The 17,135-nt window shown below is 49.5% G+C and overlaps 1 protein-coding gene across 4 annotated transcripts in view; it reads left to right on the forward strand.

Annotated features, from left to right (window-relative positions):
- Positions 1–17,135, forward strand: part of HAUS5 (HAUS augmin like complex subunit 5) — a 343,036-nt gene that overhangs the window by 17,399 nt on the left and 308,502 nt on the right. The gene's annotated exons all lie outside the window — the stretch shown is intronic.

Consider the following 17,135-nt stretch of genomic DNA (forward strand, 5'->3'; position numbering starts at 1 on the left):
TTTTTAGGTCTCGGCTAGCGATGGCTGCGCTTGCGCAGTCTCGCTCGCTAGAGATAATGACTTGGGAGAAGAGGGGCTTGAACCCGCCCCTCTTCTACCCTGTTCTCCATTGGCTGGCCTAGTAAATGCTGGCCAGCCATTGGAGAAGAGGTCCCGTCACTCCAATCCTGCCCCGTCCTTTTCGGATCGGGGGGCGTGTTTTTTGCGAAAAGTCTCAGGGAGGAGACAACAGCAAAACACGCCCCCGAATCCGAAAAGGACGCTCCCTTTCTCCGAGGCATTTCTGCTGTGCCTCGGAGAAAGGCGGTGGTGTCTTTCGGTGCCCTCGGCTTGTTTTTGGAGTTAGTTAACCTCAATTGCGATGTTCTAAGAGATGCCGTCTTCTGCTTTCTCATTTGATTTGAATCTGCCGGCTCTCCGCCAGCCTTGACTGCTTCTCTTGAGTCGGCGGTCTCGGGGCGCTTCGCAGTCAGGGTATGCGAGCCGCTTCAGTGCTTAATTTGTAAAATATTAAGTGCTGGAGTCCTATGGAAGGTACCGCAGGAAGGCTGACAAGTGTTGTGATCTTGCGCGCACTGTTTCTGTCTATAAACCCGTAAGCTCTGGTTGCATGCAGCCGATGTGTGGGGCAGGGTGGGCGTGAGGGAGAGTGCTTGTTGTGTTGTCATAACTAATGCTGCCCCTCAGTCCCACTATCCCTCGCCCTCACGCACCTGTGCACTGAGGTTGGCCTCAAAAGCGACCGGCTTCCCTGGGGCTGCAGTAGAACACGTGCACCGGAATGGTAAACTTCACAACGTACTTGTGAAAAAGAGGGGAGGGGATGTGGCCTCACGGCCAGAGATGCCGACTTTGGAGTTGGGGACCTCCGTTCGAGCCTCGGCCCAACATGCGGTGATTCTGGGAAATAATCTCCCCGCGCCTACCAAAATATGAATGTGTCCTTGTGTAACGTAACAGATGCTCGGGTGAGGCGCCCCGATACCTTCGGGTCGAGTTCGCGCTATATAAATCGACAAAAAAAGAACCATCTGTTGAGAGAGCTCAGAAAGTTACAGAGTGTCGTAATTCAAATATATCGAGAACATTTTACATATTAGCAACAAAAACCGTCATAAAAGAAGTCAGCCTTGTGTGAGTGGCAGCTATGTTCCTCATTCAAAACAGATACTTGCTGCGTCTGTGTGGAACAGCGGGGTGCCGTCTCCGGTCCTGTAAAACCCTTCTCGGGGTTTTCGTCATTCCAGAGACAACTGTGAACCAATTAAAACCTTACAAATCCACTTCTACGTGCAATACACCAAACCAGGAAGCGGTGCCCTCGCCTTCCAAGGCTGTTCTGACATTCTGCGGCGCGGGCGAAGCGAGAGGCCAAACAGTGCCTTGGAAACGTTACTAGAACCGCCAGATAGCATTAACGTGTGCCATGTATGTATCATCGGTACTACATTGTCCATATTGTATTCAAGGTTCGCTTTACCATGACGATTAAATAGTAATTCCTATTTGCATAGCGCCCACTCTGCCCTGTGCAGGTCCTCGTGGCGCTGGCCGGTGCTCCAGGGATCAGATATCGCTTTCTGTTCATGTCCATCCCAGACCAGAGTCAGGTTGGTGTTTGTGGAGACAAGGGTCAGAGCAGTGTATTTGTCAGTTTTAATGAGGTGTGAGGTGTTTTCTGTGGATAATGCTAGCACAATTATTTATTTGGCAGTAGTGAAAGGAAAAGACAAGGAAATTCGCTAATATGATTCAGCTCAGCGTGTAGATTTTTAAAATGAAATCTCACTGACCGGCGTGCACTGGTTACACAGAGTGAACTCTGCAAAATAATCACAGAAATACTGTGCCTTTCTGCCCTCTGCTCCTGTCGTTTTTGGTGCCCTTCTGCCCTCTGCCACTTGTTTTTGTGTCCTGCCCCTCTCGTTTTTTGTGCCTCTCTGCGCCACTCATTTTTCTCTCTGTCTGTGCCTTTCTGCCCTCTGCTCCTGTCGTTTTTGGTGCCCTTCTGTGCCATTCGTTTCTGTGCCTTTCTGCCCTCTGTGCCTTTTACCGGCATTAATCCCCAATCATTTTCAAAGCTGCTAGTTGCCGTTCGCTTTGGTCTTAATTTTTTTCCCCCTGCATGCATGCCTTGTTTTTCTCAGATCAGTTTGCCGGTGGGCTGGGCCTCGAACCAGGTCCTGGAGATTTGTCTGTCTTTTTGTTACATTCTCCGATCTAATAAAGATTGTTGTTGTATAATGGACACCGGCTCCCCTTCAACCAACCTTGTGACATCTGCCCTCCTCCAGGTCGTTTAGGCCAATCAGCAAATGGATTGTTGTGGTCAATCCAGCAGGCAGGTTACGCGCCCTCTGGTCTTTGTTCCACTTCCCGGTCATGTTGTTGAAACCGAGGGACATGCAGAGGCTTCGAGCAGAGCGTTTTGGTGTTATCCTTAGGAAATAAATATATCTCTAGCTGTATCTGTTTTTGCTGCGATTAAATTGGCAAAGGTGTAGGGTGTTAAACCGGCAGGAAGGGATTGCGTGTAGTGAGATAAGTAGGGAGAAACCGAGACTAACGAGGCATCCTCCCCATCCCCCAAGGTGAGAGCTTTGAAACGTTTCCTATTTTTTAAACAAGAGGGCACAGGGATACCTTTCGCTCTGAGACATATTCAAATACATTTGGTATTTTTCTATCCACATCTACAATCTACCCTGTTCTTTACCTTCCACGTTTTTTTAAACTAAACAGTGCAAATACGACCCGAAGGTTTTGGAGCGCCTTATCACAGCATCATTTATAATACACAGGATAGGTTCATTTTTTAGACACAAAGCAATTAAGTGATTTACTAAGAATCACAGGATATTGAGCGAGGCTGGGACTCGAACATGGCTCCTCCGTTCTAAATTGCATTCATAAAGCCACATCCTCCCTCCCCCCCCCCACATACGCTACAGGTAATGTATCCGCTTTCTGCCCTAATCCACGCATTTCTCCACGATTTTACATCAGTTCTCTGCATCCTCACTTAACTTCTCCGCATTTGATCTTGACTCTCCTCATGTTGCCTTTCCAACTTCTCTATCATCTGCACCCTGCACTCTACATGCTCAGTACCTACGCTATCACATTTTTTCTAAAAACGGTAATTCTGCTGTTTACTTGGGCTTATCCTTCTTAAGGGCTGTCCACTCACCACATGCAGTCCTGACGCTTCATATGTGTTCTCCACTTACACACTCTACACTCTGAACATTCATTCACCACTGTGTAAATTCACCCTCTGTCCTACACAGCTGCTTTTCACCCCCACATGCACTTTTCATACAGTCTCCACACATTCTCTCTACTATCCACATACTCTTACATTTTTCCTCCATGATCAACACCACTGTGCCCACACTGTTAATATTTACATCACTTTCCAGTGAACCTCCACTGTTTACCATGTACATCAATTGCCACCCAGGTGTATGCTCTACACTCCACTTTTGTACCCCATCATGCACTTGTACTCTACACCCTGTTCATCTGCTCTTAAGCCTGCACATTTTCTTTATCCATCATTTGCTCTCTCCATACTGTGCAGTATCCATTCTCAACACCACTTCACCACATCTACGGTGTAGAATGTATATCTTTTCTCTCACCATGAACATCAGCCCTCCATGGTCCACACCCACTCTCCATTTTGCCTGTCACAATGGGAATTTGCTATTCATTCGGTTCATCCTCTTTCCATTGTCTCCACTGCACAATAGTCTCCCACCCCCCCCCCATCTAGATGCATTGTCCACCCATGCTCTCCACTATGTACATCGGCTGTCCACCCTCCACTCGAGATCCTTCCTCAAGTCTACACACATGCTCCTTCAACCTTCATGTACACTCTCCACACAACAGATCGAACCATCAATAATGCAGCAGGTGCAGTGGCAAGGGAGTCCAGACGGGGTGAGGGGCACTGTTTCACTGCCTAAACAGGGCAGTAGGCCTTTTTCCGTTTCGGCATTGGGAGCCATGGTACTCTAGCACATGCTCTGTCTGTTGCGAGACATTTTGGTAGCTTACAGTCGGCTTAGAGCCCACCTATTGCTTACCCTGGTTGCCTTCATTATGCCTCTTATTTATTTTCTCATTAGTCAGCTTATGTAGGCTTTCTTTAAACGTTTTATGTTTTTTCCTACCCTGGAGCATGGACGTGTTACTCACGTTTCAGACAATACTTTTTTTTGGTTTTGTTGAAGCACCCTGAGAGTACCTGTGCTTTCCAGCTGTCTCTTTTGTACGTCTCTCCCTGCTGTATTCCTCTTTTTCACCATCTCTAAGTTGCCGTTGTTGGTTCCTCCTCACCCACCTTACCTTGCTCTTCTTGCTCCCCACCACCCCTTTGTCCATGTACTTCCCCCATTCACTCCCTCCATTGTCCATTTGCTAGCCAGAGCTGATTCCCCACCTTGAGTTGTCAGCTTACGGCCCCATCTCCTCCTTGCTTCTCTAGCCACGTCTGTCTACCCTCCGGGTGGGAGGGGCAGGGACAGCAAGCTGACAATGGAGAGTGGGCGAAAGGGACTGTGGCTCGGCATTGTTAAAGTTAGAGCTATTGCCATTGCTCATGACCATGCCGTTTCTTTAAATGTTTTAAAAACAAAAACCTAAACAAAAATAATGTCATTAGCAATGCCAATAGCTCTAACTTTACCAATGCCGAGACCATTGCATTGTAAATGCTTGTTTATGTGTGTCTGTGTTTGTTGCGTCCAACAAGAATAAACTCTGTTCCTCCCACGCACGAGGGATACCAGGTGACACGTGTGACACGTGTATATAATATGTTTACACTTTTAATTTCTTTTTTTTCACACTTAGCAACTCCGGTCAGGGTGGGCCTTAGCGCGCCCATGCCGCCGGGGTCTACACTTATTGGTCCTGAAGAATGCCCGTTTAAATTACAAACACATAGGCAGAAACATGTTGACCACCGCATAAGTGGACTCTGCTGAACAATTTATTCAGCGTTTCGACCTCCACCTTGTTTTTTTTTTATTTTTAAAAACTGTTTATTTACAAGAAAAAAACAAGGACACACAAGACAGTATCATTAAATCAATAGAGTTGCTGCCGCCACGGCGACACACGGTGACAGCGCAGGCCAAGATACATTCACAGTAGTTCTGAGTGTAGGCTAGATTCAGTCCATAATCTCCAGGCCGGATAAGCGGGCCAGCGGAGGCTCGCACAGGCCACCTCTGTATTCATTCCAACGCGACCACACCTCCCCCCCACTTTCTAGGGCACCCTCGAGCCGTGTATATAGTCTTCTCCTGCACTCCACCTTGTTTTTAATGTGTCCGATTGGCTACTAATAAAATGTAACCTATTTTTGACACAATCGTGATACTTTTAACACTCACTCCTTCACTATTCACCATACACGAATAACCAGCTCCTCAGTAATTCTGCGTTGTAGCACACCAGGGTGGCACTCGGCCTCTCCTGGTTGGGCCCAATGAAGAAGCATGTCACCAACCAGGTTGGTGAGTGAGGGCTTTATAAAGATCCAATTCGGATTCTTCTGTCTTGCTCTACAATTTTTGTTTGCAAGGCATACTCTTTTGTTGATATTAGATTTCCCCTGTGCGACTGAGAGTGTTCCTAATTTTTCCCTCCCTCTCTTGTTGATTTCAACACCATTTGTGTCTGAGTCAGGCAGGAAGAGAAAACCCTGAGACACAGCCCTCAACCTAACCACAATACTGTATCCCAAAATTTCTACTGACCGAAAAGGAGATCCCACATTTTTCAGATCTCTACGTGCAAAATAAAGGTCAGTCCAAATTCCCTGCTTAAGATACTGTTTTTTAGGTCTCGCCTGAGCCAGCGCATGCGCTGCTCTGGCGATGCATTTAGTGAGTGGGCTTTAAAAAGCCTACCACAGCTTTTTGTGTGGCATACTGCCTGCGGTTACGTGCACAGGCACGAGCAGATGAAGCATCTGCCTTTCTTCTCGCTCTCCCAAGCGCGCGCCTCGCTCCGCCTCTGGCTTGCTCTTGCTTCAACAATATAGATATGATCAGTTTCAGTTTCACGGCCGAGCGGCCCGCGTCACTTTCACGGCCGCATGGCACTCCATCTGAGCACACTCACTCAGGATGGGCATCCACTATTTTTTTTAAACCGTTTTTATTAGAAACAATATGCAGCAATAGTGACATTGCATTGACATCTTAGACAGCATTACCTTTTCAGCCGTCAACCCAGCAGGAGCCCAGTGGAGTACATTACAGTAACCGCTTAACCATCTTTAGGAGGGTTACTTCCACGTCCCCGGGTCAGGAAACTTCAACGGTCCATCCTAGTCTTAATTGCCCTCGTTTTGCGCCATCATCTCATCTTCCCCTCCCTCCAACCCCAAGAGTCTCTCCCTCCCCAATTGCACCGTTGGATAAACACATATCTCTCCCCTGTATTTATTCCATCACCCCCACTTGTGATCCCATTTACGTGGACATCTCCTCCCTTTATATACAGTTTTTTCCGGCAATCATGGCATGGTCCATATCTTTTGCCCAATCTCTCATTTGTGGTATGGTGTCCACGCCCCACTTCTGAGCAATGTTCCGTTTCGCTATACTCCACCCCATCGTAGCCCATGATTGTTCGGCTTGTGTGAGGTCCGTTGCCTCCCAGATATTGAGGAGACATAGTGTGGGAGTTGGATGTATAGGTTTGTTGGAAGTTCTAGTTAACTGTCTGGTGACGTGCGTCCAGTACTGTTGTATGTGGGGGCAATCCCACAGGATATGCATGAATGTACCCATCTGATTACAGTGTCGGAGGCAGAGTGCATCAGGTCTCCTATTCCTATTCCTACCCAACCGGTATAGCAGTGTGGCGTCAAAATATACCCGGTGGAGAATTTTGAGTTGGACCAGGCGAAGTTGCATCGGGATGGCTACTTCTCGGGTTAGGTCAACGCTTCTATCCAGTTCTCATCGGCCATTTCTCCCAGGTCAACCTCCCAGCTCGCCCGCAGTTTCAACATTGGATCGGCCCGATTATTGATCAACTTCTTATATGTGAGGCAGATGGCCTTGCGATTCATGGGATCCAGCAAGAGCCTGTCCTCCAGAGGAGAGGAGTCTGGAAGGGGGGTATCTTTCGGGAGGGTGGAGTCAATGGCATGACTGATCTGGAGATACCGGAACTTTTCCGATGGTACTAGCTGATAGTTAGTTTGGAGGTCCATAAACTATGCTTTCTTGCCCTTAACCCACATATCTCCCGTGGAGATCCCGATCGTACCCCGCATAGGCACTAAGTCGTCCCAAAATGTCTGGCTCCCATAGAGGGGTAGCCTTTGTTAGGCGCCCCTGCCAACCCATCCGCCGCTGCACCCCATGCCACACCTCCACCTTACGCGCCGTGGGACCGGTCAGGTGCAGTTTCTTATGGTTTGTATATAACGCTCTATTGTAGCCCCCTTCCCCATCAACCAATGGTCGGTGCGGAAGCTGGGATCATCATGTCGCCTGAACACCCATTGGTTGATGGCCGTGAGTTGCGAAGCCTGATGGTAGAGGCGCAGATCTGGCAGCCCAATACCCCCATCATACCATCCCATAGTGAGCTTGGTCATGGCTATTCGAGGCGGCCTACTGTCCCACAATAAATCCCTCACTGCTGCTTCGATCTGCAAAAAATAAGGGTTAGGAACAGGAGTAGGAGTGTTTTGTAGGGTGTAAAGAAAGTATGGCAGAGCGATGCACATCCTAGCAGAGTAAGGGGGAGCGTCTTCCAATGCGTGACATCCGAACGAAACCTCTGTAATGGCCCCAACAGATTCTGTTAAAAAAATAGTGCGGCGTTGGTAGTTAAAAAAAAACAAATCCCTAAATAGCGAAAGCCCCGGGACGCCACCGGAATATCAGATCCTCGAGGACTCTGCGGGGGATCTCCCCAAAGGGAGTACATCTGGGATTTAGACCAGTTTATCCGATACCCAGAGTGCGCCCCGAAAATATGGCAACTATGAAGTACGCGGCGGAGTGAGCGCGCAGGTGAAGTAAGATAAAGCAGAATATCATCTGCATACAATGATATGTGGTCTTCATGTTCATTCGTCCATTTAAGGCCCCTAATATCTGGGTCTCCCCTTATCCAAACCGCCAGAGGTCAAGAACCATGGCAAAAAGGAGCGGTGATAACAGGCATCCTTGTCTTGTGCCTCGGCAAAGGGGGAAAGGAGTAGATCGATGGTTGTTTACTGAAACGTGAGCCATGGGTTGTGTGTATAGCAGTTTGATCCACCCAATGAATTTGGGTCCGAACCCGATGCAGGCGAGAACGGCAAACAAATACTCCCATGCTATAGTGTCAAATTCCATTTTTGCGTACTGCGCAAGTAAGATCCCTGCTTCCTCCAGTGTGTCTGCACAGCCCAGTGCACCATGCACTCGACGCAGATTGTGCGCTGTATTCCGTCCCGGCATAAATCCCGACTGATCCGAGTGGACCAAGTCAGAGAGATGGGGGAGCATTTGGAGAATTTTGGCCTCTACCGTAATCAGAGAAATAGGTCTGTACGAGGCACACTCATCCACCGGTTTACCAGGTTTAAGGATGACCACGATGGTGGGTGCTCGAAATATCAGCTGGGAGGAGGGTGTTTTCATAGCTTTCATTATATAAATTGAGCAAATGGGGTGCTAGCTTGAAAGCCATAGGTTTGAACAGCTCAATAGAAAGCCCATTAGGGCCCATAGCTTTACCTGTGCGAATGTCCTGAATTGCCTTTTGAATTTCCTCAACCGATAAGTCAACGTCCAACGCCTCCCTACCTTGTTCGGAGAGACACGTTACCCCGATAGTGGCAAGGAGTTCTGCCGTCATAGAAGCTTGTGAACTTTGCAGAATTCCATATACTTTTTTGTAATGGTTTGCAAAGGTCTCAGCAATGCCTCGAGGGTCCGTTATCAGGTCCCTTAACTGCACGCACCCATCGCGCTGATTGTTCTTTGCGTTCCAGCCATGCCAGCAGTTTGCCGGTTCGTTCTCCTTGTTCGTATATCTGATGCCGGGTGGCTAGAGCGCGTCTATTGGCGTCCTCTAGGAGTAACTGTCTATAGTCCTGAATTTTTATTATCAGCAGGTGTTGAGTATCAGGGTCTGGGCCCTGGGAAATGGCATCTTCATGGCGCAGGATCTTAGTTTCCAATGCTACCACCCTCCGACGGCGCTCAGCCCTGTGACCTACCATCGCAGACAGTGCTCTCCCCCTGATCACAGCACCATATGCCCCCCCTAGTGTAATTGCTGACTCAACCGAACCTATATTCTTTTCAAAATAATCAGTATTTTTCCTCAAGGTTTCCCTGATATGTGGAATCTTTAGTGCCCAAGGTTGAATCACAATCGGACCAGGCTGTGGCGTGTGCTGTGTATCGAGAACCGCCCAAACAGGGGAATGATCTGATACCCCCCGCACCAAACATGCAGAATCAGAAAATGTGTGTATATGTTGTGCGTGTGTGAACAAATAATCGTTTCGTGATTGACTGCCGTGTACACCAGACTGAAACGTAAAGCGTGTGTCGTGGGGGTGCGACCATCTCCAGATATCCACCATCCCCAAGGCGCCAATGTCCCGTAGCTGGGAGCAATGTGCCGAGTCACGTCTGGGCGGGGACCTATCCAATAGGCCATCCATCGTCAGGTTAAAGTCACCTCCCATAACCAAGGTCCCCACAGGTAAGTTTAACAAAAGTGTCCCTAAATCCATTAATATCAATCGTTGCAAACCCGGTGGGGCATACACAGAAATAACATTTAGAACTCTGCCCTCCCACATACCTGTGCAAGCTGCGTATCTACCCTGTGGATCCGTCCAAGTATTTTGTGTCACATAAGGGCACCCTTTACGAAGGAGGACCCCCACACCGCTGGACCCACTGGTGAAACCCGAATGTGCCACCATTCGATATCCCTTCCTATCGAGGGCCATGCAAGAATTACCAATCAAGTGGGTTTCTTGTAGCAACACTAAATCAAGCCCTTGGCGGTGGACATACTGGAACACAATACCTCTCTTAATTTTGTGTCCCAACCCGTTGACATTCCAAGTGGTAAGTTTAAGTCCCTGACCTTTCGCCATTTGCTACAGATGGTAATATAACGGTAGCCATGGAGGATATATAGTGCAGCAAACTCTCCACTGCTTCAACCAGGGCGACCCCTAGGCCTTCAATGCAGAACACAGTGTATTGAATCTCTCCTACTACGATCTGAATATAGATGCCAGCTAAGATGTGCATATACAAGCTGCCTCTTTGTCCTGCTGCAAAATACTCAACATTGCAACCCCCCCAACAGATTAAACTCAAATTTGCCCCTAGCCCTGAGAACTCACCCCCCTCTCTGCCTCCCTGCTTAACGGGACTAGAACCACCCGCCACCCCCAACATGCAGAGTGCCTGTCGCTCACCCATAAACAATTCCAGGGAACGCGAGCTACCCCACTCCCCATCCATCCACAGTTATACAGTCAACGCTTTGCTCCCCGGCCCGATCCCCACCCCCGAAATAGTATACAATACAGAGGCCCGATACGGTCCTCAGCAATTGTCCCATGGTGCCCACATTTTAGTAGTGGTGCAGCAACGAATCCTTGAAGAAAAACAACCACCATCATTACAGTTAAACATGTTGAGCGATCATATCAATCAGTCACAAGTAAGCCTTCGAACGTTATGACAATCCCCTGAACAAGAGCCAGCCACATCGCAAATGTATCAGGATTCCCACCCTATTCCCCCCCCAAAACTAGTCCTCTGTAATCCCATGTTCCGGAGGCCATGTCTCCGAGACCATACGCAGAAGCGTTCCAGAGAGCCTCAAGAGGCCAGGGTCGACCCCATACAGTCTTACCAATTGCCAGATCAGCGCCTTCCTGTGGGTCCCTGGGAGTCCGAGTCAGAATCTGGAGGAGATAGCCTCTGCTGGCGCCAGTCTGCGTGATCATCTGCCGCCGAGGATCCCTTCTTCACTTTCTTTTCGACCGTGCGCCAGCCATCCATCCAGTCCCTGGCCTCCTCCGCACGAGTGAAAAACCACGATTTCCCATTGGCTTCCACTCTTAGCTTGGCGGGGAACATCATTGCATATTTGACTTCTTGGTCTTGGAGGGTCCGCTTTACCTCCTAGGAAGCTTTGGCGCTGTTTCTGCACACACAGTGTGAAGTCTGGAAAAAACGTGATCTTGTTGTTCTCAAGGGTGAGTGGTGGGGCTCTTGAAGAATAACATTGCGGTCTCGAAAGTTAAATACCCAAGCAAGAAGCTAGGGGGCGCTCCCGGCCTCGGACGGCCTCCAGGCACCCGGTGAGCTCTTTCAATCGTAAAACATTTGGAGAGTCCTCTGGTTTGTAAATGCTTAAGGACCAATTCCTCAACAAAAAGGTCTGCTGCCTGCCCCTCTGCGCGTTGCGGAACTCCAATAATGCGGATGTTATTCTGCCGCATTCTACCTTCATAATCGTCCAACTGTAGGGCCATCGCATCGTGGGAAGAGCGTAGTTTGGTAACTTGTTTCTTGAGCAGGGCAGTGTCCGAGACCAGTTTCTTGGTGGTGCCCTCTACTGTGCCCACTCTCTCCGCTATTTTCTTCATGTCTTCACGGATCAGTGCTACATCCGTGGCCACTGTCGATTCTCACCTCAAGGGAGGTTCTTATCGCCGTGATTGCCTCGAGGAGATCTTTATTAGGGGGTTCCATAGCGTCACCTGGAGTTGTCGCCTCTGTTCAGTCTTCGGCCTGCTGCTTCTGCCAAGCGAATTTCTCCAGCTTGGTCTGGGTCGTCCGGTTATTCCGTCCAGATGCCATTTTTCCTGTCACGTTGGCACCTCTTGGGATCCGGTCACCACCGCTACTCCCTGCCGTGGAAACTTTCACCCGGCTTGTCGGTTTTCGCAGAAAGCACCTTATACAGAGGGGTGTCTGACTAGATCCGTCGCATTGTAATTGCAGCAGTGAAGACCATGCGCACCAGTTTCTGAGCTGTGGACGGTCGGTGCAGGATCAGGCCTAGTCCACCTTAGCAGTGAAGACCACCTCTCCGTCACTACATGTCTCGCCCCTCCCGTGTAGCAAGCAAATCGTGGAGGGAGCCAGGAGTCTCACGAACCCACGGGGCAATAGTACCTCCTTCAGGTGCGCCGGGCGCAACAATGAACTAACACCTTTACTATGTCTGCAGCCCTCTGGTAATAAAACATCCTATCTTGCGGGTTCAATCCTGCTTTAGGCCACCTGGGGCCCCTCAGAAGCTCTCTCGAGGTCTCAGGGCCCGAGTCACAGAACTAACTTAAGACAAGATCCTAAACTTACTACCATTTTGGTATTCACAGAAGGCACTTACTCGTTTTGGTATTCACAGAAGGCACTTACTCATTTCGGTATTCACAGAAGTTAGGAGTCCTAAGTTTAGGACTCCTAAATGCCTTCTGTGAATACCGAAAGTCTTAAAATAAGGATTTTTCTCAGTTTAGTAGTAGTAAAGTTAGGAGTCCTAACTTTAGGACTCCTAAATGCCTTCTGTGAATACCGAAAGTCTTAAAATTAGGATTTTTCTCAGTTTAGGAGTCCTAAAGTTAGGACTCCTAACTTTACTACTACTAAACTGAGAAAAATCCTAATTTTAAGGCTTTCGGTATTCACAGAAGGCATTTAGGAGTCCTAAAGTTAGGACCCCTAACTTTACTACTACTAAACTGAGAAAAATCCTAATTTTAAGACTTTCGGTATTCACAGAAGGCATTTAGGAGTCCTAAACTTAGGACTCCTAACTTCTGTGAATACCGAAATGAGTAAGTGCCTTCTGTGAATACCAAAACGAGTAAGTGCCTTCTGTGAATACCAAAATGGTAGTAAGTTTAGGATCTTGTCTTAAGTTAGTTCTGTGAATCGGGCCCATAGTGTCCAGCGATGAACGGTTATTCATTAGTGCCTATTCTGGGTCTCAGCAGTTCGTTCCCGGACCAGGCGAGGTGCACATGGCTGCTAAGGCCTGAGACCATCAAATTGTCCCATTAGAACAGCAGGTTGCCAGCAGCGTGTCCTCTGGAGGCTGTGATCTAGTTTCAGGGCCACTTCTAGCCCGCACCCGCGAGTCGTCCCTGGTCCGCTCTTATTTTCACTGCGGGGGGCCGCTGTAGCTTCAATAGCCTTTTCCCAGGCCGCAATGCCCCTGCGGCGATCGGTAGTTAAATGGAGGCCATTCCGGGTCTCTACAGTCCGCTCCTGCACAGCGCCGTGTGCATATGAGGCACCACTAGGTCCCGGGGCCCCCGGAGCACACCCTCCAGTCGGGAGGCCGCCCACAACGTGTTCTCTGGCGGCTGTGTACAGGCCTCAGGCTCGCGTGAGCCATCCTCAGCCCGCTCTTGTGTTCACTGCGGGGACCGCCTCACCATTCACTCGGCCACCGTACCATTCACTCGGCCCCCGTCACTCCCGGGGCCCCAGGGAGGGTCACCGCCACTGCCGCCAGCCACCAAGCGGAGCGCCGTGCAATGATGGGCCTCACCGACCAACTTTCGGGGCTCTGTCGGGATAGGCCGCAGCAGCGGTCTTGCATGGTGCGCGCCCGGCATGGCGCCGTACTTCTGAAGGCGGAACTGCCCGCGAGGACCCGGTCCACGGAGCACCCGCGGGGCAGCGTCACCAATCTGCCTCAAATTTGTCAAGTAGAATCGGGCCAGCGGGAGCCAAGGAATTCAGGATAATTTGGGAGTGGCGCTCCGGAGTCAAGCTACCGAGCGGCCATTCCCATCAACGGTTAGCCACGCCCTCCCCCCGGGCATCCGCTTTTAAGCAATGCTTGTTTGCCTGATCTTTCCTGTTCGTGTTCCGAGCTCTGCTGATATCTCGGAGCCCCATCCATGTTGACTTTGTTCCGGCCCCCCTCTCGCCGTAGTTTGTTGCCTTTAATCTCTCCCCCTCCAGCTCTCCATGTTCACTTTCTTCCCACTCCCTCCCGTTGTTCGTGTTCACCTTCTTCCCGCCCCCCTTTATTCATATTCACTTGATCGCGATCAGTTTCACTTTCACGGCCATGTCACTTTAACGGCCGCGCGGCACTCCGTCTGAGCACACTCGCTGAGAATGGGCATCCGTTTTTAAGCAATGCTTGTTGTAGTAGTACCAGACCCGGCTCCAGGTATTTTTATTTGGGTGGGCCAAGGGTGCATTTGGGTGGGCCACTGCGGGCTCGATTTGTCACATATATGTCTAGGAAGGCCTGCTTCAGGCCCCTCCTTTATTTCTTATTAGTCATATAAGGCCCAGTAAAACGCACTCTTTTCCAAATCTCTTTCTAAATATTATCACTCTTAAAAAGTGCTTTTCTACCATGTAATGTCCCTTTGATGGGAAGAGGAGGTTTCTGAGGTGGGAGTATCAGGCAAGTGACACTACTCAGGCTGGTTCTGTGCGAGTCTTCAGGGAGAATCCCTCTTCATTGCTACCTCCACCTGACCCCGGACTCTGCAACGCTCTCCCTTACAGGCTTGATTATCCACTACTCCTCTCCAGTGCACCTTACCTCACAGCTGACCTTGGGCCCCAGCCCCATATTGGGCACCATCGGGCTCCACTTTCATTTTTCCCAGTAAAAACATTAGTAAAATCACCTTAAAACATTGAATATAGCGGTAAACCTATTTAGCACGCACTTTAAAATTTGTTCCACAGTAGCCCTTATGACCCGACTGCTAATTAAATAAACAAAAACAGAAAGGCCATGACAGGGCCGGCTTCAGCGCTGATGTGAAAGTCTTTTTTTGGCGCCACACCAATAACCTCTTTCTCCGTATATAACCTTTACTACCACCTTCCACCAGTGCCCCTCATGTCCCCATAGCACCTCCCCCTCATGACCTCCTCCTCAGACTCCCTCACTGCCACCCTCCACCAGTGCCCCTCATCTCTCTGTAGCCCCGCCCCCTCATAACCTCCTCCTCAGACTCCCTCACTACCACCCTCCACCAGTGCCTCATATCTCTCCCTAGCTCCCCCCTCCACCCCATGACCTCCTCCTCGGATTCCCTCACTGCCACACGCCACAAGTGCCCCTCATCTCCCCATAGCTCCTCCCCCTATTGACCTCCTCCTCAGACTCCCTCACTACCACCTACCACCAGTGCCCCTCATCCCTCCATAGCCCCCCGTATTGACCTCCACCTCGGATTCCCTCTCTGCCATCCTCCAACAGTGCCCCTCATCGCTCAATAGCCCCTCCCCCTATTGACCTCTTCCTTGGATTCCCTCACTGCCACCCTCCAACAGTGCCCCTCATCGCTCCATAGCCCCTCCCCCTATTGACCCCCTCCTTGGATTCCCTCACTGCCATCCTCCAACAGTGCCCCTCATCTTTACGTAGCCCCTCTCTCATATGCATTTCATTTGTTGTACAGCGCTACTCATATCAGTGTAGTGTGTGTCAGTACTTTCACCACGCACACATTATACAGAGACAATGAATCATACAAGTATGGAAATCAGTCTACAGGGAATGTCACGTAAGCCAATGAGGATTAAAAGGTGTAGGAATTGCGTCATCCATACTGGTGGGCAGTATATTTTAAGAGGGTTTGGTCTGGGGAAACACAACCTTAGGATATTCCATGGGGTCAGCTTTACTGATAAAAATGTATATCTGTCCAAACATACTCATTTTAGCAACATTAGAATAATGAAAGACTGGGGAAGTTCTAACTATATCACAAAAAAAGAAGGCGAAGTTCTAACTATACCATTCATGTTTGTATGCAGCTCTTTGATGACAGTTCATTGGTCACTGTCCTATGTTAGGATTGTAACTTCTGAACTGCAAGTAGCACAAGGATCTCTGTGACAAAGGCAGTAACCCACCGAGCTTCCACATAAAATACAGTTCATCTGCATTTAAAAACTAACAGACAAATGATTGCTCTCCAGCAGTATCATAAATCACCAGCGTTATCTGTGCATCTTTTATTGTCTTATTGTTGTCCTGCATCGGCCATGATAAGGATAAAAACTGTTTAAATGAAGCACACACGAAGTACATGTCCTGCTGGGCCTGTGCAGATTTTAAAAAGAAAAACAAATAGTAACACATTCTCTTACCCACTCAATTAATCAAACTTTGTGTCACAGCCTGATATGATGAACAGCTGCAGGGGTCAGGAAAGGTGAATAGGAAAAAACAAACTTATTTTCTCCTGTGCAGCATAGAAAAAGAAATATCCACGCAGCAGAACATTGTCGCCTTTGCCATGTGGAGGTGAAGGGGTGAAAAAATAAAGCCTCCTTAACATGTAAATGGTCTTTTAAAGACCTGTGAAGTACTCTCTAAAAGTGTGTGTGTGTGTGTGTGTGCGTGCCCGCCTGCCCGCGCTGACGCACACAACGTGTGCTCTGCGCGTCTGCCTTCAAGCCCTCACTGCGAGCACCAAGGCTCCTGTTTGGGTGGGCCTGGCCCACCCGCTTGTACCGGGCCTAAGTAGTACTGCAAAAGCTCTTCTGTACAAAGCATAGAGCCCCTTTCACAATCTTCGTGCCACCGTGCGATGCCCGAGCACTTTGCACGGCACCCAACCTCACCTCCACTCTAATTACAAGAAGACTTCCGTTTCCGGGTCTCCCCGGCTGCTTGGAAACACCTTCTCCTCAGCGTTGCAGCGTGTCTTTTGCTATGTTTGCACAGGACTCCGTGCTCACCGCATCCAACTCTTTACTTTAGTCCACATCACCAAGCAGCCGATTGAAAGGGGCGCCGCATATTCACAGAAAACGTGTGCTCTTCGCCCAGAAAACAATGTAGAATTCGGGGGGGGGGGGGCAGGCCACATGCAAGCGATCGCTCAAGGACTATGACACTGACACTGGTGTGATGGTAGGGCCAAAGACCACGAGCGGTCTTGCGCCCGTTTATTTATCCCTTCGGGCGTGCCCGCCCTCCGGGTGCGTGAATGCGTGTGTTGCGTGTCCGCACGGGCCGGATGGCTCCGTCACCACATCCCTCCAATCTTTCAGACTGAGAGCCCCCCTCTGCTATGGAACTGTCCGGCTCTCTTGCGCACACCACGCAAAGTCTCTCAGTCT

This window comes from Triturus cristatus, chromosome 7 (genome assembly GCF_964204655.1).
Source record: "Triturus cristatus chromosome 7, aTriCri1.1, whole genome shotgun sequence".
Lineage (NCBI taxonomy): Eukaryota > Metazoa > Chordata > Amphibia > Caudata > Salamandridae > Triturus > Triturus cristatus.